Source organism: Equus caballus, chromosome 10 (assembly GCF_041296265.1).
Source record: "Equus caballus isolate H_3958 breed thoroughbred chromosome 10, TB-T2T, whole genome shotgun sequence".
NCBI classification, from domain to species: Eukaryota; Metazoa; Chordata; class Mammalia; order Perissodactyla; family Equidae; genus Equus; species Equus caballus.
Genome location: NC_091693.1, coordinates 36,549,218 through 36,572,063, shown reverse-complemented (window position 1 = coordinate 36,572,063; position 22,846 = coordinate 36,549,218).

Sequence of the window (22,846 nt, the reverse complement as noted above, 5' to 3'; positions counted from 1 at the left end):
AATGCAGGATTGGATTAACACTAAAAAAAAATCACTCGTAATTCACCACATCAACATTAAAGAAAAGAAAGAAAAGATATATGATCATCACAGTATTTACAGAATAAAAATATTTGACAAAATTTAATACCTATTCATTGCAAAAACTCTTAGAAAACTGGGAATATAAGAGACCTTCCTCAATCTGATGAAGGGCCTTTTTGAAAACAACGTGCAGGGGCCAGACCAGTGGCATAGTGGTTAAGTTCATGCGTTCTGCTTCAGGGGCCCAGGATTCACAGGTTTGGATCCTTGGTGCGGACCTACACATCTCTCAAAAAGCCATGCTGTAGCGGCATCCCACATACAAAATACAGGTAGATTGCTACAGATGTTAACTCTTAGACAATATTCCTCAAGTAAAAGGAGGAGGATTGACAACAGATGTTAGCTCAGGGCCAATCTTCCTCACCAAAAAAAAAAAAAAAAAAAAACACGCAAAAAGACAACCTACAGCAAACATATTTAATGATGAAATATTGAAATCTTCCCTCTGAGATTAGAAAAGAGAGACAAGAATTATTGCTAACACCGCTTCTAATCAACATTTCACCAGTGTGCACTGAGGCACACTTATTGCCACTAGTGCAGAATAAAGCAAAGCTGTAGCTGATATTTTACCATTTCTTTCTTCCACTATCCATTCAATGTTTCTTTTGTTCTTAAGAAGGAAATCAGCTAGACTAAACTCTTTACCCAGTAGAATAATATAAACCTTCATTCCTGATAGGTTTTAATTCTCAGTGGTCACTCCCCTCTGCTATTGTTGTTGCTGTTGTTGATTACTAGAGTTTTCTGTTAAATTTTACTATTGGACATTGAAGTACTGAAAGGTATATGAGAAAATCCTCTGGGTCCTAAACATAGAGAACATTTGGTTTTGACCACCATCCAAATAAGAGGTCTTTGTGGGGAAAAGGAGTGGTAGGAAGTAAGAATGAAAAATAAGATACTTGCTAAAATTCAGTACAGATCCAATGCATATAGCCCAAGGCATAGGTCTGTGCATCTCTGAAGCTGGAAAGTTGTTTAAATGCCAGGTCCAAGACTGATCCATATTCAGATGTTTTGACTTGAGGGCCCTGCTTTCCATGAAGCCTCAATTCAGAGCCCCCATCTCTGTCACCACTCTGGGTTTTTGTTTAAACCCTGCCATGTTTTTCTGGTGTAATTGTAATGTATGCACCTGGAGCTAATTGATGCTTGCTTACTTTTTAATAATCATCAGGTGGTGGTAATAAGAACCAATCAGAAATAAAAGCTTACAAGTAGAGGGAGTGAAAAAAGTTAAAAGAGCAGAGTGAAAGTGGTTTATATATGTGTTTGTCCCCAAGAAAAAATGAACCACCCCTGACATACCAAGCCCAGAGAAGGAACCTCAGATACTTTAGAAGGATCTAAGAGGAAAGGACTCTTGTCTCCAGTAGAGCCTAGCAAACGGCAAGTATGATAAAACAAACAAACAAGTAAACAGAAACCTTGCACTCAGTGTAGTATTAAATCAACAGAGAAGAAATCACCAAAAGTGATATCTAAGCAGACATATCTGATATCTCATACAGATATCTTCCATTTGCCCCTCCAAATTCTCTCTTCCCCGCCTCTATGCTGTTCTTTTCCTGCGGGCTTTCAGTGGCATTTGGCCATAGGGGACTGCAGAAGAAAAGGAAGAGTGAAATCAGGATATTTACTCCCCTGAAGCCCTTCCTGAAGACTTACCTTAGGTTGGCTGCATTCCTTGAATGATCACTGCTCCTTCCAAGGCAGTCTTCACTTCCTAATTGTCTCTCCTAGGTTCTGATAGCAGCTTCCTCCCCTCACTTTCGGGGTCTGCTGCTAGCTCTGTGTACCTGCACGACCCCTTGTTGTCTCTTTCCATTCACCACATCTTTGTAATTAATTCTTGTCTAAATAAACTCTCCCTGAAATACATTGTGTCATTTGCATCTTGTGAATAGAGAGTCTTATGAATATAGAGTCATATGCAGCCCAGTGCATTTTACTGTGCTTCATGGAGGCAGAAATGTTCAGTTTCTTATCTTACCAAGAGCAGTGTGAATGTAGCAGTGAGCCCTAGTAGTCCGGTGGTCTTTCACGCAGAAAGAAAAGGGAATAGCAGTGACTGGCAAAGACTGTAAGGAAATGTTGTTGTCTTTGCAGATGCTAACACCAACAGACGATGACCAAGCACCAGACCCCTCTTCACCTAATACTCAACTCTCAAACCCTTGGCATTGCAAAGCATTCCAGAGCATAATATAGTCAGGAAATATAAATTAAACTGTTCCAGAAGCGAAAGTATTTTTCTTGTACGTGAATTTGTAGACTAAAATAAGCATTCTTGTTATAGAATTGACCACCAAATCTTGAAATTTTGAAGTCATTTTGGACTATTCCTTCTCCTTCATCTCTTTATCAATTAGTAACTGAGTATTGTAATTTTTCCTGCAAAATATCTCTTAGATATACTTCTTTCTTTTTCATTAATTACACCTTTGCTTTGGTATTTATCTCTTATTCCTGAATTACTGCAGCAACTTCTTAATGTGGATTTGTATTAACCTAGGAAAAGCTATAATTCCCTTAAGTGTACTCACTTATAAGATGAACACATCATGAATATATTTGATATGGATGAAGTATGCGTGGGAATAAGTTTCAACCCCTAGTACCAAAGAAAGAAGGACGACAACCCTCAGAACTGGGGCTAATTCTCTATACTTGGCATGAATTTTGCTCCCAGCACTAAGTCTGCCTCACCTATAACACTTCAAAGCTTGTAATAAATGATATTTACCCTACACTCGGACTGTAAAGAAATTGTAAATTAAATAAGGATTTAATTAATTCAGTTGTAACCTAACAGTTTATTGTATAAGTTGGATACAGTAGGGTACAAAAGAAAAAAGCAATTTTGTTGTTTCCTACCACTATCCTTGCAAATCTCCAAGATTCACTCTTATCTTTAGACAAAATTTGGGACAGCATTTTAGCTTTCTGGTCACTACAAGTCTCTTTTTTTTTTAAGGTAATAAAAGTCCATTCTCACATAACATCAGAATTCTACAGGGCGTTTAAATTGTCTCCCCATCCCCTGCTCTGGCTGACTTCCCTTTGGAAGCCGCGTTAGGCAAGAGAGTCATGCTGTAGACTTTTCTCTTTCACCAGTTTCCCAAATTTCCAACTGCCATTTGAGATCTTTTCAGGGCTGTAACCTGACAAAGGAGAGGTAAGGGGCAGAGATGCTGTGCTTGACTGATTTAGCTGTGCCCTCTGGGCATGCTGATTCTCTCTCTTGGCAGTGCCATTTTGGGCTTTCCTGTTGGCCCACCAATACTTTTCCCTTAAGTTTTCAGATTAGGTTGTTCTCATCCTTGCCCTCATCGAGCCAGACTGACAATGCATTATGCAAATCAGCAAGCTCTCCCAGACCTTGGATAAATGAAAGATTTAGAGGTGTTAAAAATACATTGGTTTTATCTAATGGTTTCTAGGAAAATCTATAATATAGAGAAAAAATTATTATTTTGTACTAGCAACCTTTACAAATGGTATTTTATTTAATCTTCACAAAACACTCTGAGACTTTTTTTTGAGGAAGATTAGCCCTGAGCTAACTGCTGCCAATCCTCCTCTTTTTTCTGAGGAAGACTGGCCCTGAGCTAACATCTGTGCCCATCTTCCTCTACTTTATATGTGGGATACCTATCACAGCATGGCTTGCCAAGCAGTGCCACGTCTGCACCTGGGATCCAAACTGGCGAATCCCCAGCCACCCAAGCAGAACGTGCACACTTAACTGCTGTGCCACTGGGCCAGCCCAAAGACTACCCTAATCATAATGTTACAGATGAGAATACTGACAGTCAGAGGCGTTAACTTGCCCAAAGTTATGTAGGTAGTGAATATCAGAGCAGGATTCCAACCCCATAGATGACAGTTTATAAAAATCAAATGAATTAATATGTATAAAGCACTTAAGTGGTACATAGTAAATATTATTCAACAGTTTGTTTAGGTAAATAAAAATACGTTGGCTCCAAAAAGCCATGTTTTTATCTCTCATCTGTCATTCAAAAAAACTCTGAGTGCATTTCATTCATTCTACAGCACTGACCAGCACAGACTACTCCCAGAGAATAACTTTCTGCCTTCTTACAGCCTAACACATTTGGAGGTGGCATTCATACCTGAAACCGTCAAGTAACACTGCAACACTATTTCAAGGAATGCTAATCATTATTACACTTGAAACAGAGAGAGATTGATGCAAATGCAGATGTAAAAATGAAAAGTTAGCATAGAACTCTAGAGATCTGGTCATGAAAGACAAAGAGTTAAAAGAAAGACTTGCACACAAGTCAAAACTGGACAAAACACCCACAAATCACTCTTATATTCACCAGGAAAGGCAGAATCCCAAAGTAACTTATGCAAACAGTAACTGTTTTACCAAATATTCTAAAAAGTAGGGTGAATGGTTGCATATGGATGGGGGGGAGATATGTGTTAAGAAAAGAAAACTTTTATTGGAAAAAAAAGAAAGATATTGATTAAGTGACATGAAATAAAAAATACAGAGTAATCAAAATAAATAATGTAAACAAACTGATTATTCTAGGCAATGTGGAAATAATAAGTTCTTAGTAAATCTCCAAAAATAAAAATAGAAATTTGAAGGGACTGTATTTATGTGTTGTTTAGTTTTATAGCTATGTGCCCCTTATTTAATTATTAGTTGAATAAAGGTGTTTGGCATTGAATATAAAGTTAGAGCATAAATATATGTAAATTTTTATATTCAAATATAGAATCTAATAGAAGACTAAAATTAAATTAAAAGTAATAAGAATTTTGTTTTATGTTTAGTTTATTACTTGAACTGCATCTTAAAACTATTTTTTAGTGTTGCTCTTAAAAGAGATTTCAATAAATGATTGGCTAAAACTGGATACACAAACAATTTTTTAAATCAATTCCACATGGATGGATTAATTTTATGACTCCAAGTGCATTTTAAAGTTTAGCTTCTGACTAAAAATATGTTTTCCCTCAAGTTATTATTTAATAAACATACCTATTCTTAATTAAACTATAACTCATCATCTGTCTGCCTCATATTTTTCAACCCTATTTCTTAAAAATCCTCTTCTCTGGGGGCTGGCCCCGTGGTCGAGTGGTTAAGTTCGCGCACTCTGCTGCAGGTGGCCCAGTGTTTCGTTGGTTCGAATCCTGGGCGCGGACATGGCACAGCTCATCAAACCACGCTGAGGCAGCGTCCCACATACCACAACTATAAGGACCCACAACGAAGAATATACAACTATGTACCGGAGGGGCTTTGGGGAGAAAAAGGAAAAAATAAAATCTTTAAAAAAAAAAATCCTCGTCTCTGATTAGTAGGTACATATATATACATACATAATTAGAGAAACGTAACCTACCTAAAACAAGATTAATATATTAAGCCAGATTATATAATAAAATAATTCAGGAGAGAAAATCATTTTATTAAGTTCTGAACCAATTGATTAAAACTTGTTTACATCAGTCAATTCTTGATGATTTTGAAATCAATAAAACTAATTTCTAAATAGTATGCACTTAATACAAATTAATGGAGTTAATGAAGGAATGAATGAATGAGGAAACCAGATTACAACATACAATTTTGTTGCTTCTTCAATAGTTTTTTTTTTTTTTCTGCTTTTATTTCCCAAACCCTCCTGGTACATAGTTGTATATCTTAGTTGCAGGTCCTTCTAGTTGTGGGATGTGGGACGCCGCCTCAACGTGGCCTGACAAGCAGTGCCATGTCCGCGCCCAGGATCCGAATCCTGGGCCGCCGCAGCGGAGCGCACGGACTCAACCACTCGGCCACGGAGCTGGCCCCCAACTTCTTCAATAGTTTTTAATATAAAATACATAAAAATATAATAAGGATTAAAAACTTTCATCTTCATTAAAATAATCAAAGAGAACCCTCATGTAATCATAGATAGAAGGCTGGAATCAATTTATTTATATCTGACTTTTATTAATTTAATTTAAGCTAAATTAATTATTAACTTCAATTTTATTAATACTAAACTTTTGCACTGTTTTAAATGCTAAAAAATACTAACTTAGAGTAAGATGGCAGAATAGGTGTTTTTTAAATCATCATTCCCCTCACAGAACATTGATTTTGACAGCCACCCATGGATGAAAATACCTTTATGGGAGTCTAGAAGTCCAGCAGAGAAGTGCCAGCACATTGTTGGAGAAAAAAAAAATTGAGAATAGCCACATTGAATAGGGTAAGAAGAACAGTTTTACTTATCTGAATCATCTGTTCCTCAAGGCAGCACAGCTCTGTGCCAAGAGAGACTGCTCAGCCTGCAATTTCCCCCACAGGGGAATATGAAAGCATTTTGTATGAGAACCCAGCTTCTCCAGCCATAGGGGGCACTGCTCAAGAGGCCTACTGCTTTTGCCCCCCGACCTAGAATACTGAGGTGATAGGCATGGTTGAAGGGTTGGGAGAAGTTGGAACCACAGCACAAAGGGTTCAAAATCATCAAACAGCTGTGGATCTCACTATTTGTTCACAGAATTTATACAAAGCCCATTCATCTGCCTCTGGGAACACCTTGCCTGTAGATCCCCTCAACTGTCCCACAGGCAACCCCTATGCTGTGTGTGCCTCATCCACTCTGTGGCCAGCACCCCATGCATGCCCCTGCATGATGGCCAGTGAAATCCTTTACAGACAGCTTGCAAAGCAAGTGAAGAAAATTAGCCCTATTCTGGGGGATTGGGAGAAAGCATATAAAGTTGAACATTTTAGGGCACCACCCAAGGGAAAACAAATGGGAGGCTCTCAGCACCCAGACTGGCATTACAGAATTGAAAGAAGGCATACAATCTTAAGAATTTCCCCCAAGATGTATGGAATGGGTGCACTCATACAAAAGGTCTGACAGAGCCTAAGAGTCCCTAGGCAGGATAATTGGTGAAAGTATTTCTCTCCTGAAGCCAGTAAGTAAAGACTGGAGGATATGAGTGCTTCTTCAAATGCAAAGATGGCAGTACAAGACTTCAAGAAATGTAAAAATAACAAAGGAAACATGACATCACCAAAGGAAACAATAATTTTCCAGTAACAAAACTCAAAGAAATTGACAAGAATTGCCTGACAAAGAATTCAAAATAATTGTATTGAGAAAGCTCAGTGATATACAAGAGAACACATATAGACAACTCAAATTGGAAAAATAGTACATGAACAAAATGAGAAGTTCAACAGAAAGACAGAAATCATAACAAAAGAACCAAAGAAAAAATCTGGAGATGAAGAATACGATGAATAAAGTGAAAAATACAATAAAGACTGTCAATAGTAACATGATCAAAGAGAAGAAAGAATCTGTGAACTTGAAGACAATTCATTTGAAATCATCCAGTCAGAGGAGACAAAAGAAAAAAGAATGAAAAGAAATGAAGAAAGCCTACATGATTTATGGGGACATCATCAACAAAACTAAAATACACATCATGGGAGTCACAGAAAGATGCAGAGAGAGAAAGGAATATAAAAATAATTTAAAGAAATAATGTCTGAAAATTTCCCAAATCTGAGGATAGATATGAAACATCCAGGAACCTGAAATTTAAAGGTCCCCAAACAAGTCAGTTCAAAGAAGATTTTACTGAAATATGTTATAACCAAATTGTCAAAAATCAAGACAAAGAGACAGTTTTAAAAGCAGCATATGAAGAAGCTTTTCACATACAAGGGAATCACCATAAGGCTATCAGCAGAATTCTCAGCAGAAACCTTGCAATCCAGGAGAGAATGGGATGATATATTCAATGTACTAAAAGATAAAAACTGGCAGCCAAGAATATTCTAACCAGCAAAGCTGTCCTTCAGAAATGAGGAGAGAGAAAGTCTTTCCTATAAAATGTGAGGGAGTGCCTCACCCTGAGATATGCATTACAAGAAATGCTAAAGGGAGTTCTTCAAGCTAAAGTGAAAGGATACTAACATGAGTAATACAAAAGTAATGTGAAAACATGAAAATATAAAAGTCACTGATAAAGGCCAATATATATACAAATTCAGAACACTTTAATAATGGTGTGTAAATCACTTATAACTCTAGTATACAGGTTAAGAGACTAAAGTATTAAAAATAATTATAGCTACAGGGGCCGGCCCCATGGCCGAGTGGTTAAATTCACATGCTGCACTTCTGTAGCCCAGGGTTTCACCGGTTGGAACCTGGGTGTGCACATGGCACTGCTCATCAGGCCATGCTGAGGTGTCGTCCCACATAGAACAACCAGAGGTGCTCACAACTAGAATCTACAACTATGTACTGGGGGGCTTTGAGGAGAAGAATTTAAAAAAAAGAAGATTGGCAACAGTTGTTAGCTCAGGTGCCAATCTTTAAAACAATAATAATTATAGCTACAATTATTTGTTGATTGATATACAATATAAAAATATGCAACTTGTGGCATCAAAAACACAAAATGTGGCAGAAGAAAGCAAAGTTTTTGTATATAAGAATTGTAGATATATATGCACCAGAGATTGGATCACCTAAATAGATGAAGCAAACATTAACAGATCTGAAGGGAGAAATAGAAAATGATGTAATAATAGTAGAGGGCTTCAATATCCCCCTTTCAATAATGTACAAATCATCCAGACAGAAAATCAATAAGAAAATATTGGACTTGAACTACACTGTAGACGACGTGGACATAATGGATATATACAGAACATTCCACCAAACAGCAGCAGAATACGCATTCTTCTCAAGCACACACATAAAATTTATCCAGATAGATTATATATTAGGTCACAAAACAAGTCAGCAAATTTTAAAGATTGAAATCGTATCAGGTATCTTCCCTGTTGTCATTTTTGTTGTTGAGGAAGAGTCACCCTGAGCTAACATCTGTGCCAATCTTCCTCCATTTTGCATGTGGGTCACCATCACAGCATGGCCGCCAACAAGCGGTGTAGGTCCACACTTGGGAACTAAACCAAGGCTGCCAAAGTGGAGCATGCCAAACTTAACCACTAGGCCACGGGGCCAGCCCCTCAAGTGTCGTTTCTGATCACAATGGTATGAAGTACAAATCAATAACAGGAGGAAAATTGGAAAATTCACAAATATGTAAATTAAACAACATGCTCCTTAGCAACCAACGAGTCCAAGAAGAAATCAAAAGAGAACAAAAAAAATCTTGAAACAAACAAAAATGGAAACATATCATAGAAAAACTTATAGAATACAGCAAAAGCAATTCTAAGAGGCAGGTCGATAGCAATAAATGCCTATATTAAGAAAAAGGAAAGATCTCAAATAACCAATCTAACTTTACACCTAAAGCAACTGGAAAAAGAAGAAAAGATTAGGTCCAAAGTTAGCAGAAGGAAGGAAATAAGAAACATCAGAGTAGTAATAAATGAAATAGATATTACGAAAGCAATAGAAAAGATCAGTAAAACTGAGTGGTGTTCTTTTGAAAATATAAAAAAAATTGACAAACCTTTAGCTAAACATAGAAAAAAAAGACAGAAGACTTAAGTAAATAGAATCAGAAATCAAAGAGGAGACATTCAACTGATACCACAGAAATACAAAGGATCATATTACTATGAAGAATTATACACCAACAAGAAAGAGAACCTAGAAGAAATGGATAAATTCCTAGAAACATACATCCTACCAAGACTGAATCATGAAGAAACAGAAAATCTGAACAGACCAATAGTAAGGAGATAGAAGCCATTACTAGGCCAGGACCAAATGGTTTCACTGGTAAATTCTACCAAACATTTAAAAAATAAATACCAATCCTTCTCAAACTCTTCCAAAAATTGAAGAGAAAGGAACACTTCAAATTCATTTTACAAAGCCAGCATCACCCTGATGCCAAAGCCAAACAAGGACACTATAAGAAAAGAAAACTACAGGCCAATATCCCTGATGAACATAGATGCAAAAATCCTCAACAAATTTTAGCAAACAAAATAGAACAACATGTTAAAAGGACCATACACCATTATAAAGGAGGATTTATCCTTATGATGCAAGAATGGTTCAACATCTACAAATCAATAAATGTGATACACCTCATTAATAAGAATGAAGGATAAAATTCATATGATCATCTAAATAGATACAGAAAAAGCATTTGACAAAATTCAACATCCTTTCATGATATAAACTCTTAAGAAATTGGGTATAGAAGGAATATACCTCAACATACTAAAAACCATACATGGCAAGCCTACAGCTCACATCACACTTAACAGCGAAAAAGTGAAAGCTTTCCTCTAAGATCAGGAGCAACACAAGCTGCCCAATCTCACTACTTCTTTTCAGCATAATACTGGAAGTCCTAGCCACAACAGTTAGGCAAGAAAAAGAAATATAAGGCATCTAAATTGGAAAGGAAAAGGTAAAATTTTCTCTGTTTGCAGATGACATAATCTTATATATGGATAACTCTAAAGAATTCACCAAAACACTGTTATGAATTAATAAATGAATTAAATTAAGTAGCAGGATACAAAATCAATGTAAAAAATTTAGTTGCACTTCTATACACTAACAACTGACTATCCAAAGGGATAATTAAGAAATGTTACTGCACAAAGGGCAGCATCTGCTTGCCGCGAGACAAAAGCCAATCGTCAAGAGGTGTGATAGTGGCAGAGAAAGGGCATTTTATTAAGCAATAAGCTAGCAAATTGGAAGATGGAGGGACTACTGTCCTAAAGAATCATCTTAAGGGGGACACAGAGTCTTGAAGCAGTTATATAGGCCAGTGGGTGATAGCAGAGGGGGTTAGAAATGGTGACACTCTGGTGTTACAGACTGGGAGTGGCCGCACCAGATAGACTCTCTGTCCAGGGGTCATCACATTCCTAAGGAACTCAAAAGAATGAAGTTATCATCTTATCGCAGCTGGGAGGTACATGCACAAGCAGGGTTCATAAAATCTACAGAGCAGGTGGATATCCTGGAGGGTTCATATCCAGCTGGGTTAGTTAGTCAAAGGTCTTTCAAAGTTACAATATGGTTTCCTTTCTACAATATGGCTTCCCTTATGTCAACCTTGCGTTGAGCCAGTATCAGAAACAATCCCACTTAAAATGGCATCAAAAATAATAAAATACTTAGGAATAAATTTAGTCAAAGAGGTGAAATACCTGTATACTGAAAAATATAAAATATTGATAAAAGAAATGGAAGAAGACACAAATAAATGGAAAGATATCTTGTGTTCATGGTTTGGAAGAATTAATTTATTGGAAGAATAAAATGTCCATACTACTCAAAGCCATCTACAGATTCAATGCAATCCCTATCAAAATTCCAATCGCAGTTTTCACAGAAATAGAAAAAACTATCCTAAAATTTGTACAGAACCACAAAAGACCCTTATATCCAAAGCAATCTTCAGTAAGAACAAAGCTGGAGGTATCACAGTTCCTAATTTCAGACTATATTACAGAGCTATAATACATACAGTCAACTAATGTTTTAAAACGCTCCACCAAGAATACGCAATGGGGAAAGGATAGTCTCTTCAGTAAATGGTGTTAGGAAAACTGGATATCCACATGCAGAAGAATGAAATTGGACAGTTCTTTTACACAAAGATCAACTTAAAATGAATTAAAAATCTGAATGTAAGACCTGAAACTCTAAAACTCCTAGAAGAAATTATAGGGGAAGAACTCCTTGACGTTAGTCTTGGGAATGACTTTTTGAATTTGACACCAAAAACAAAGGTAACAAAAGCAAATATAAATAAGTAGGAATATATCAAACTAAAAAGCTTCTGCACTGCAAAGGAAACAATCAGAAAAATGCAAAGACAACCTAGGGATTAGAACATATTTGCAAACTATATATCTGATGAGGAGTTAATGTTCAAAACATAAAGAACTCATGCAACTCAATGGCAAAAAACAAATAATCCAATTAAAAAATGGGTGAAGTATCTGAATAGACATTTTCCCAAAGAAGTCATACAAATGGCCAACAGGTATATGAAAATATGCTCAGTATCACTAATCATAATGGAAATGCAAATCAAAACCACCATGAGATATCATTTCACATCTATTATAGAACAGCTATTATCAAAAAGACAAAAGATATGGCGCCAACCCAGTGGCCTGGTGGTTAAGTGCTTGCTCTACTTCAGTGGCCCAGAGTTCATGGTTTCAGATCCTGGGTATGGACCTACATACCGTTCATCAAACTACGCTGTGGTGGCATCCCACACACAAAATGGAAGGAGACTGGCACAGATGTTAGCTCAGGGCCAATCTTCCTTACCAAAAAACCCCAAACAAACAAAAAGAGAAAAGATAAGTGTTGGTAAGAATGTGGAGACCAGAGAACCCTTGTGCACTGTTGATGGGAATGTAAATTAGTACATCCATTATGGAAAACAGTATTGAATTTCTTTAAAAAATTATAAAATAAAACTACCATATGATCCGGCAATCCCACTTCTGGGTGTATATCCCAAGGAAACAAAATCACTATTTTGAAGAGATAGCTGCACTCTTATGTTTATTGCAGTATTACTCATAGTTGCCAAAATATGGCTGAGCTAAGTGTCAGTGCATAAATGGATAAAGAATATGTGGTATATACGTACAATGGAACACTATTCAGCCTTAAAAAAAGAAGCAAATCCTGCCATTTTCAACAACATGTATGAACTGGGAGGACATTACGCTCAGTAAAGTAAGCCAGACACAGAAGGTCAAATACTGCCTGATCTCACTTGTCTGTGGAATCTTTAAAAAGTTGAACTCATAGTAACAGAGTAGAATGGTGGTTACCAGGAGCTGAGGGGTGGGAGAAATGGAGAAGTGCTTGTCAATGGGTACAAACTTTTATTTATAAGATGAATCAGTTCTGGAGATTGAATGTACAGCATAGTGACTATAGTCAATAATGTGTTGAATACTTGAAATTTGCTAGGAGAGCAGGTCTTCACTACACACAAAAAAAGGTCACTATGTGAGTATTTGAGGTGATGGATGTATTAATTAGTTGGATTGTGGTAATCATTTCACAATGTATATGCATATCAAACCATTGCATTGGACACCTTAAACACGTGCAATTTTTTTGAAGAAGATTAGCCCCGAGCTAACATCTGCCACCAATCCTCCTCTTTTTGCTGAAGAAGATTGGCCCTGAGCTAACATCTGTGCCCATCTTCCTCTGTTTTATATGTGGGATGCCTGCCACAGCATGGCTTGGTAAGCAGTGCACAGGTCTGCACCAAGGATCCAAATCGGTGAACCCCGGGCCACCAAAGTGGAGCATGCAAACGTAACTACTGCACTACTAGGCCGGCCCCAAAGATATGCAATTTTTATTTGTTGATCACACATCAATAAAACTGGAAAGAAAGAAAAGATCAAAAAATATACTAACTGATTTATTTCATTTTTATAGCATCCTACGAGATAGGTACTATTATTATCCCATTTTAAAGCCAAGAAAACTGAAGCATATAGATTAAGTAACTTAGAGCTGGGCTTCAAACCCAAACAATCTGGACCCAGAGCCCACACTGTTGACTACTCTTTATGTGATGCCTAACTACACAGACTTTCTACTACCAAGCTATTCTACCTTCTTTATCTTTACTGAAGTAAATTTTGACCTTGAAATAAAAGCTGTTTCTCATAGTCCACAACATAGTATTTATATCTTTTTCCATAATGTCATCCTTCTCTCATTTTCCATCTAAAGAAATAGGACTTCATTTATTCCACACTGAACAGAAATCAGATACTTATAGAATCAGAGAACTCTTTTGGTTCATCTTAGATTTTTTAATCAGTACATACCACTGATCCAATATCTAAGTATTGGGACTCAGAACTGAGTACTAAGAACTGATATAGCTCCTTGAACGTTAGAGTGAAGTAATGGCTTTCAGCCTGTTGGAAGACATCAATCCTTTGAAGGAGAACCACCACAGTAAAGCTATTAAGCAATCAACAGCATTGCTTCAAGACGTGAGTTTCTCTTATATGAATGGTGCTCAAATTTTAGCATGCATCAGAAGCACCTGGAAGGCTTGTTAAAACACAGATCACTGGGCTCCAACCCAACAGTTTCTGATTCAGGAGGTCTAAGGCAGTGTGCAAACAATTTACATTTCTAAAAAGTTCCCAGTTGATGCCAATGCTGCTGATCACGAGACCAGCCTTTGAGAAACATTGACCTAGATCAAGGTTTGCTAATTAGAGCTCCATAGAAACTGGTTTCTTAGAACAATAATGTTTTCTCTGAACACAGGTTTTGTGGTCAAAAAGCTTTGGACATTATACAAATTTGAGGAGTCATAAAATACATTAGTATATTAGTAGAAGTCTTGGAGAAAATCTCCCATTTAATTCAGTTAAATCTAGCTTTTCCCAAACTTACATGACCACCGTTTTTGGCAGAATACCTATTAAATCACATGGAAGTGGTGTTATGGGGGACACTGAGGAATGCTTGGCTGTCATTCAACACTAGTAGATTCAACTCATAAATTAACTTATCAGTTGTTTTTATTTTCTTCTTTGATTTACACAATACCCCATTAATGGCCCTGGGGAATACATTTATCCCTAGTCAAGATTTTTTTTATGAGTGAGATATAATAGAAGCATTGCCAATCCGAGTATCAGATCTCCTGAAATTATGACGTCAGCTGATGGTACAGAGAAGATATATAAAGTTCAAAAGACTGTCAAATTGAGACCAGATATCTAAATAATTTGCATGCACCCTGGCAGAAATAATATAATTGCAATGATATGCCACATTTACTTTGAAATTTGCTAAATCAGCATAAGAAGAAAAAAGCTCCTCTTACATATGCCAGGAAATTGAAAATCATAGTTCTAACATCAAATATGATTAAAGTATTTTACCCATTCTTATCTATGCCAACATCAGTTTGCTGTATGGCAAGAGAAAAAAGAATTCCAAAGCTTTGAACATATGGGATTTTCTTTTCTAACATAAATGTCTCCTCTAGCAACATTCTAGAAGATTGCATTCACTTAGGATAGGCAGATGTTTCCTGAGCTAAGATTAACAAAAGCTCCTAGCATGGTCCTAGGACATGGGATGCAATCAGTAAGTAATATTTTATCTATTTTTTATTATGAATATACTTTTTATTATTTTTTATTAACACATTTTTTAAAGAATAGATTTTATTTACAGAAAATTTGTACAGAGAATAAAAACAGTACAGTTTCCCCTATTATTAACATCTTACTGTATACTACATTTGTTAAAATAAACTAATATTGATACATTATTATTAACTAAAATCCATAGATTATCCAGATTTCTTTAGTTTTTATGTAATATCATTTTTCTGTCCCAGAGTCCTATCCAGGATACAACATTACATGTTTTACATTGTCATGTTTTTTGGCTCCTCTTGGCTGTGACAGTTTCTCAGACTTGCCTTGTTTTTGATGACCTTGACAGTTTTGAGGAGCACTGGTCAGGTCTGGTGTAGGCTGCCCCTCTATAGAAATCATATTTTTCTCACAATTAACCTGGGGCTACAGGTTTTCAGGAGGAATATCACAGAGGTAGCATGTCATTTTTGTCACGTCATCTCAAGGCTACATAGTATCAACATAATTTGTGACTGTTGATGTTGCCGTTGATCACCTGACTGAAGTCATATTTGTCAGGTTTCTCCACTATTTATCCTCTTTTCACCCTTTCCATATTATACTCTTTGCAATAGTCATTATGCGCTGTCCACACTTAGGAAGTGGGGACTTGTGCTCCCCTCATTTAGGGCAGAGTATCTACATAATTTATTTGGAATTCTTCTGCATAGGAGATTTTTCTCTTCTTCTTCAGGTATTAGTTTACTTAATAAATTATCTACATCACTATGGACTCATGGATATTCATTTTATACAGTGGTTGTAATCTAATACTATTTTATTTATTTTGTTGCTCAAACTGTTCCATTCTGGCCACTGACAGCTCTTTCACTTGGTTCCTGTGCTCTTTTGATATATCCTCATCACCCCCATCATTGTGGATTTCTTTCTTTCTTTCAAGTTAGTTACTCCAGGTTCATCTTCTATACTTCCTGCCCCAGAATCAGCAATTTCTCTAAGATCCCTGGTTCTTTTTATTGGAGAATGGTATTAGACTCCAAGACCTGGATCCTAAGTGTGCTTGTTGCTATTGGAATGTCTCTTCTTCCATGCCCTCTCAGTTGTCAGAACAGATAAATATATGTGTGTATACTAAATATACACGTGTGTATGCATAATATGTAGCTCTCTGTACCTTTATTAAATAAGCATGGGTTATTACAGTAATTTAATTTGAATCTCCTGAATATGAACTATTTTGTGATGAGGAATAGGCTTCCTAGAGCAGGTCACCTATGCATGAGTGGTACTGAATAGGTGGTTATGAACAACTATATGCTCTATAAATGGAAGAAGTGAAATCAAATGTGGGTACAAATGAATGGGAACACTGAGTCTTAAAGAGACACTGTGAAAAGGATGAGAAAACAATGTAATCCATTAAGAGAAACAACCAATAAGTGGGCATGTGGTACACATCACTAGTACTGTGCAACACCCCATCCTGCTCTCCTTTTGGCACATTGCACTTACTGGTCCCCTTATGTCAGGCATAGCCATGTGTCTGTTTGCTTGTTGGATCAGGAGAGGAAGCTATGTGTGCCATAGCAAGCTTGATATACAGCGGTGATAGTTCAGAACCCAGGTGTCAGTCTACTAGGGCTGCTACAAGAGAATACCAGAGACTATATGGCTTAAACAAAGTAAATTTGTTTTATCACAGTTCTGGAGGCTGAAAGTCCAAGAGGAAGGCGTTGGCAGGCTTGGCTTCTCCTGAGGCCTTTCTCCTGGGCTTGCAGATGGCCATCTTCTCCCTGTGTCCTCACATGGCCTTTGCTCTGTGTGTGTGCATCCTTGGTGTCTCTCTTCTAAAAAGACATCAGTCACACTGAATTATGGCCTACATTTATGAACTCTTTTATCCTTAATTACCTCCGTAAAGGTCCTCTTCCCAAATCCAGTCACATTGCAGGTTAGAGTTTCAACATATACATTTTGGAGGTAAGCAGTTTAGTTCATACGTCCAAGTACAATTTAGAACAGAAAACACGACATACAAAAAGACAGCACTGTTATAATAATTCATATTTATTTTTACCAGGACTGGGACGAGGAGGCTAGGAGTGCTATAGAAAGCCAACTGATAGTAGTGGGGATGGGAGACTAACTACAAAACCACCCTTTTTTAGGCCATGGTAATCCCTAAAGTGTTCCTCTCAGAAGCCTGTCATACACCTTTGTGCTATGTTCATTTTTTCTTGAACAACAATAAAAGATAAAATACAAACTTTAAATAAAATTAGAAATTAGTTAAAAGAACATGCTAAAAATTTAAATACACACAATTAATTAAAATAAATACAAAAATATATAAATTTTGAGATAAAATTATTACAATAAATCATCATTATCATGAAAGAAATTGGCTGTAAGAGCATACTAAAATCAGCCGTAACAACATACTAAAAATAGCTCATATAAATTAAAATAAGATCAGAAGAAGGACCACAATCAAGAAAGGGACAAAAGAAGGATCCTGTGAGTAGATGCTACTTTTGTGGCTTTTCCTTGGCAGAGCACCTATTAAATCACACAGAACTGGTGCTCTATGGGAGTGAGAGTCACTGCAGGAGTCCCTCCTTGCCAAATTGCTACAGAACATTTCCCCCTTGAATGTCTCACCATTATCCTCATCTTAATATATTTCAAGCTAAACTCATTTTTTAATTTTTCTTTCTAAACTGAATTTATCTTCCTGACTTCATTATTTTTTTCAGCTGTGGTATATTGTGCCATTTTTCATCCATTTTCTCAGAAGAAAAAAGTACCTATTAGCTTGGACTCTTCCTTTTTGTATCCTCTCCTCAGACTCATCAACCAACACCTACTCACCCATACTTTCAGGAAACAAAATACTAAGAAATTGTCACAGGTTAGACAGTGTTCTGGGTACTGGGGATACAGCAATGAGCAATATGAAAATTCAAGAATGTTGCATTTCATATCAGGAGACAGTCATTAAATAAACAAGTGGAAAATAGAGTGATGGGGAAGAGTGATGTCAGCATAATGGAGCAATGAGCTCGTCCCTTGGACTCTCTCCTTTAAAATACAACTAAAAGGACATTCATACTCCAACAGAGGACACACACACAACACAAAAGACATCTGAGAGACCCACTCAGCCCTACCTATGAAGGTGGTGGTGGGGCTGGATTCACCAGAGGAAGTAGAAGCTGAGTGGCAGGGGCTCTGAGGAGAGAGAGGGGCCATGGCTGGGGCAAGTGCATAGATGAGGAAAGGCACCCTGTCCCTACCCGGCACTCCAGCCACAAGATCGCCCAGAGCATGATGCAGAGAGAGAGGCCATGGCTAGGGCAAGTGCTCAGGTGAGGAGAGTTTCTCCAGCCCTGGGCACCCCAGCCCTATGATTGCTTGGATCATGGCACAGAGAGAGAGACAGCAGCTGCTGGAGCCCTGTGAGCACCCAGAGCATCATGCAAACAGAGAGGCAGCAGTGGGGGAGGTAGGCAGGTGTAAGAAAGTGCTCCTTCCCAAACCTAGCACTCCAGTCCTGTGATTACCCAGAGTTTTGCACAGAGAGAGAAGCAGAGGCTGGGGGAAGTGCAGGTGAAGGCGAGTACCCCTCCCTCTGCCCGTTAGTCTAGATCTGCCATTGACTAGAGCATTGCAATGAAAGAAAGGCAGACAGTGGTCACAGCTGGGCAGCCCCTGATTGTGTTAGGCCCAGAATACACAGTGCCTGATTCCCACCCAGTGGCAGCACTTGGCAGCTGCGACCATACAATAACACCATGCAGAGGCAAAAATCCACACCATTAAACAGTATGAGAAAGTATATTAAATCTCCAGACCAGAAGGAAAATGACAGGTACTCAGAAACTGACTCTGAAGACACAGAAATTCATAGCCTAAATGACAAAGAATTCAAAATAGCTATCATAAAAAAAATTCAACAAAATACAAGAAAACACACAAACACAAATTAACGAATTCAGGAACTTCTTCACAAAAGAGATTGTAACAATAAAGAAGAAGTAATCAAAATTGTTGGAGATGAAAAACACAATGGATTAGATAAAGAAAAATCTGGACTCCCTAGACAACAGAATTGACAATATGGAGGATGCAATCAGCCAGTTAGAGGACAGTACTATAGAAATGCTTCAGACGGAGGAGAACTAAGACTAAAATGAAATGAAGAAACTCTCAAAGAAATATCTCATTCAATGGGGAAATGCAACATAAGGATTATAGGTATTAAAGAGGGGGAAGAGAAGGAGAATGAAGCGGATAACTTGTTCAAAGAAATAATAGCGGAGAACTTCCCAAACATAGAGAAGGAGATGGAAATCCACCAGATCAACTTAATAGCTATAGAGAGAGAACTCCATCCAGAAAGAGCAGAATATACATTCTTCTCAAGCACACATGGAACATTCTTAATGATAGACCGTATATTGGGAAACAAGGCAAACCTCAATAAATTTAAGATTGAAATCATATCTACTATATTTTCTGACCATAATGCTACGAAACTAGAAATCAACTACAAGAAAAAAGCTGGAAAAGGAACAAAAATGTGGAGACTAAACAACATGCTACTGAACAACCAATGAGTCGTCAAAGAAATAAAGGGAGAAATCAAAAAATATTTGGAGACAAATGAGAACAAAAACATACCATATCAACACATAGAGGATGCAGCAAAAGCAGTCCTACAAGGGGAATTTTAGCAATACAGGCTCAAGTTAACAAACAAGAAACAGCTCAAATAAATAATCTTAAACTACACCTAACAGAATTAGAAGAAGACGAAGAAACAAAGCCCAAACTCAGCAGAAGGAAGGAAATAATAAAAATTAGAGCAGAAATAAATGAAATTGACACAAAAAAATGTAGAAATGATCAAAGAACAAGCAGCTGGTTCTTTGAGAAGATAAACAAAATTGACAAAAAGCAAGACTCACTAAGAAAAAAAGAGAGAAGCCTCAAATAAATAAAATTAGAAATGAAAGAGGATAAATTATAACAGATACCATAGAAATATAAAAGATTATAAGAGAATATTATGAAAAGCTATATGCCAACTAACTGGACAATCTAGAAGAAATGGATAAATTCTTAGACTCTTACAACCTCCCAAAACTGAATCAAGAAGACATAGAGAATCTGAATAGACCAATCACAAGTAAAGAGATTGAAATAGTAATCAAAAACCTCCCCAAAAGTAAAATTCCAGGACCAGATAACTTCTCTGGGGAATTCTACCAAACATTCAAAGAAAATTTATTAGCTTTTCTTCTCAAAGTATTCCAAAAAATTGAGGAAGATGGAAATATTTTTAACATATTCTTTGAGGCCAAAATCACCCTGATACCAAAGCCAGACAAGAACAACACAAAGAAGGAAAATTACAGGCCAATATTGCTGATGAAAACAGATGCAAAAATCCATAACAACATATTGGCAAACCAAATACAGAAATACATCAAAAAGATCATACACCATGGTCAAGTGGGATTCATACCAGGGACACAGGGATGGTTCAACATCCACAAATAAATCAATATGATACATAACATTAACAAAAGGAGGAAGAAAAATCACAGGATCATCTCAATTGATGCAGAGAAAGCATTTGACAAAATAAAGCATCCATTTATGATAAAAACTCTAAATAAATTGGGTATAAAAGGAAAATACCTCAACATAATAAAGGCCATATATGACAAACCCACAGCAAATATCATTCTCAATGGAGAAAAACTGAAAGCTATCCCTCTAAGAACAGGAACCAGACAAGGATGCCCACTGTCAACACTCTTATTTAACATAGTATTGGAAGTCCTAGCCAGAGCAATCAGGCAAGAAAAAGAAATAAAAGGGATCCACATTCGAAAAGAAGAAGTGAAACTGTCACTCTTTGCAGACGACATGATTTTATATCTAGAAAACCCTAAAGAGTCCACTAAAAACCTTTTAGAAATAATAAAGGAATACAGTCAAGTTGCGGGATACAAAATCAACGTACAAAAATCTGTTGCGTTTCTATACACTAACAACGAAGTAGCAGAAAGAGAAATTAAGAATACAATCCCATCTACAATTGCAACAAAAAGAATAAAATACCTAGGAATAAACTTAAGGAAAGAGGTGAAAGATCTGTACATCGAAAACTATAAAACATTGTTGAAAGAAATCGAAGAAGACACAAAGAAATGGAAAGATATTACATGCTCTTGGATTGGAAGAGTTAACATTGTTAAAATGTCCATACTTCCTAAAGCAATCTATAGATTCAATGAAATCCCTATCAAAGTTCCAACAACATTATTTACAGAAATAGAACAAAGAATCCTAAAATTTATATGGAAAAACAAAAGACCCCAAATAGCCAAAGGATTCCTAGGAAAAAGAACAAAGCTGGAAGTATCACATTCCCCTATTTCAAATTATACTACAAAGCCGTACTAACCAAAACAGCATGGTACTGGCACAAAAACAGAGACACAGATCAATGGAACAAAATTGAGAGCCCAGAAGTAAACCCACACGTTTATAGACAGCTAATATTCCACAAGGGAGCCAAGAGCATACGATGGAGAAAGGAGAGTCTCTTCAATAAAAGGTGTTGGGAAAACTGGACAGCCACATGCAAAAGAAAGAAAGTAGACCATTCCCTTACACCATGCACAAAAATCAACTCAAAATGGATTAAAGACTTGAGTGTAAGACCCCAAACCATGACACTTCTAGAAGAAAACATAGGCAGTACGCTCTATGACATTGGTCTGAGCAGCATATTTTCAAGTCCCATGTCTGACCGGGCAAGGGAAACAAAAGAAAAAATGAACAAATGGAACTACATCAAAGTAAAAATTTTCTGCACAGCAAAGGAAACCATCAACAAAACGAAAAGACAACCAAACAATTGGGAGAAGATATTTGCAAACCACATATCAGATAAGGGGTTAATATCCAAAATATACAAAGAACTCATACAGCTCAACAACAACAAAAAAAACCAACAATTCAATTAGAAAATGGGCAAAAGATCTGAACAGAGATTTCTCCAAAGAAGATATACAGATGGCCAATAGGCATATGAAAAGATGCTCAACATCATTAGCTATCAGGGAAATGCAAATCAAAACTACAATGAGGTATCACCTCACTCCGGTCAGAATGGCTATAATGAACAAGACAGGAAACAACAAATATTGGAGAGGGTGTGGAGAGAAGGGAACCCTTGTTCACTGCTGGTCGCAGTGCAAACTGGTGCAGCCACTATGGAAAGCAGTTTGGAGTATCCTCAGAAAATTAAGGATAGATCTACCATATGATCCAGCTATTCCACTGCTGGGTATTTATCCAAAGAGCTTGAAAATACAAAGGCATAAAGATACTTACACCCCTATGTTCATTGCGGCATTATACACAATAGCCAAGACTTGGAAGCAACCTAGGTGACCATCAAGGGACGAATGGATAAAGAAGATGTATTTATACACGATGGACTACTACTCAGCCATAAGAAATGACGAAATCCAGCCATTTGTGAAAACATGGATGGACCTTGAGAGTATTACGCTGAATGAAATAAGTCAG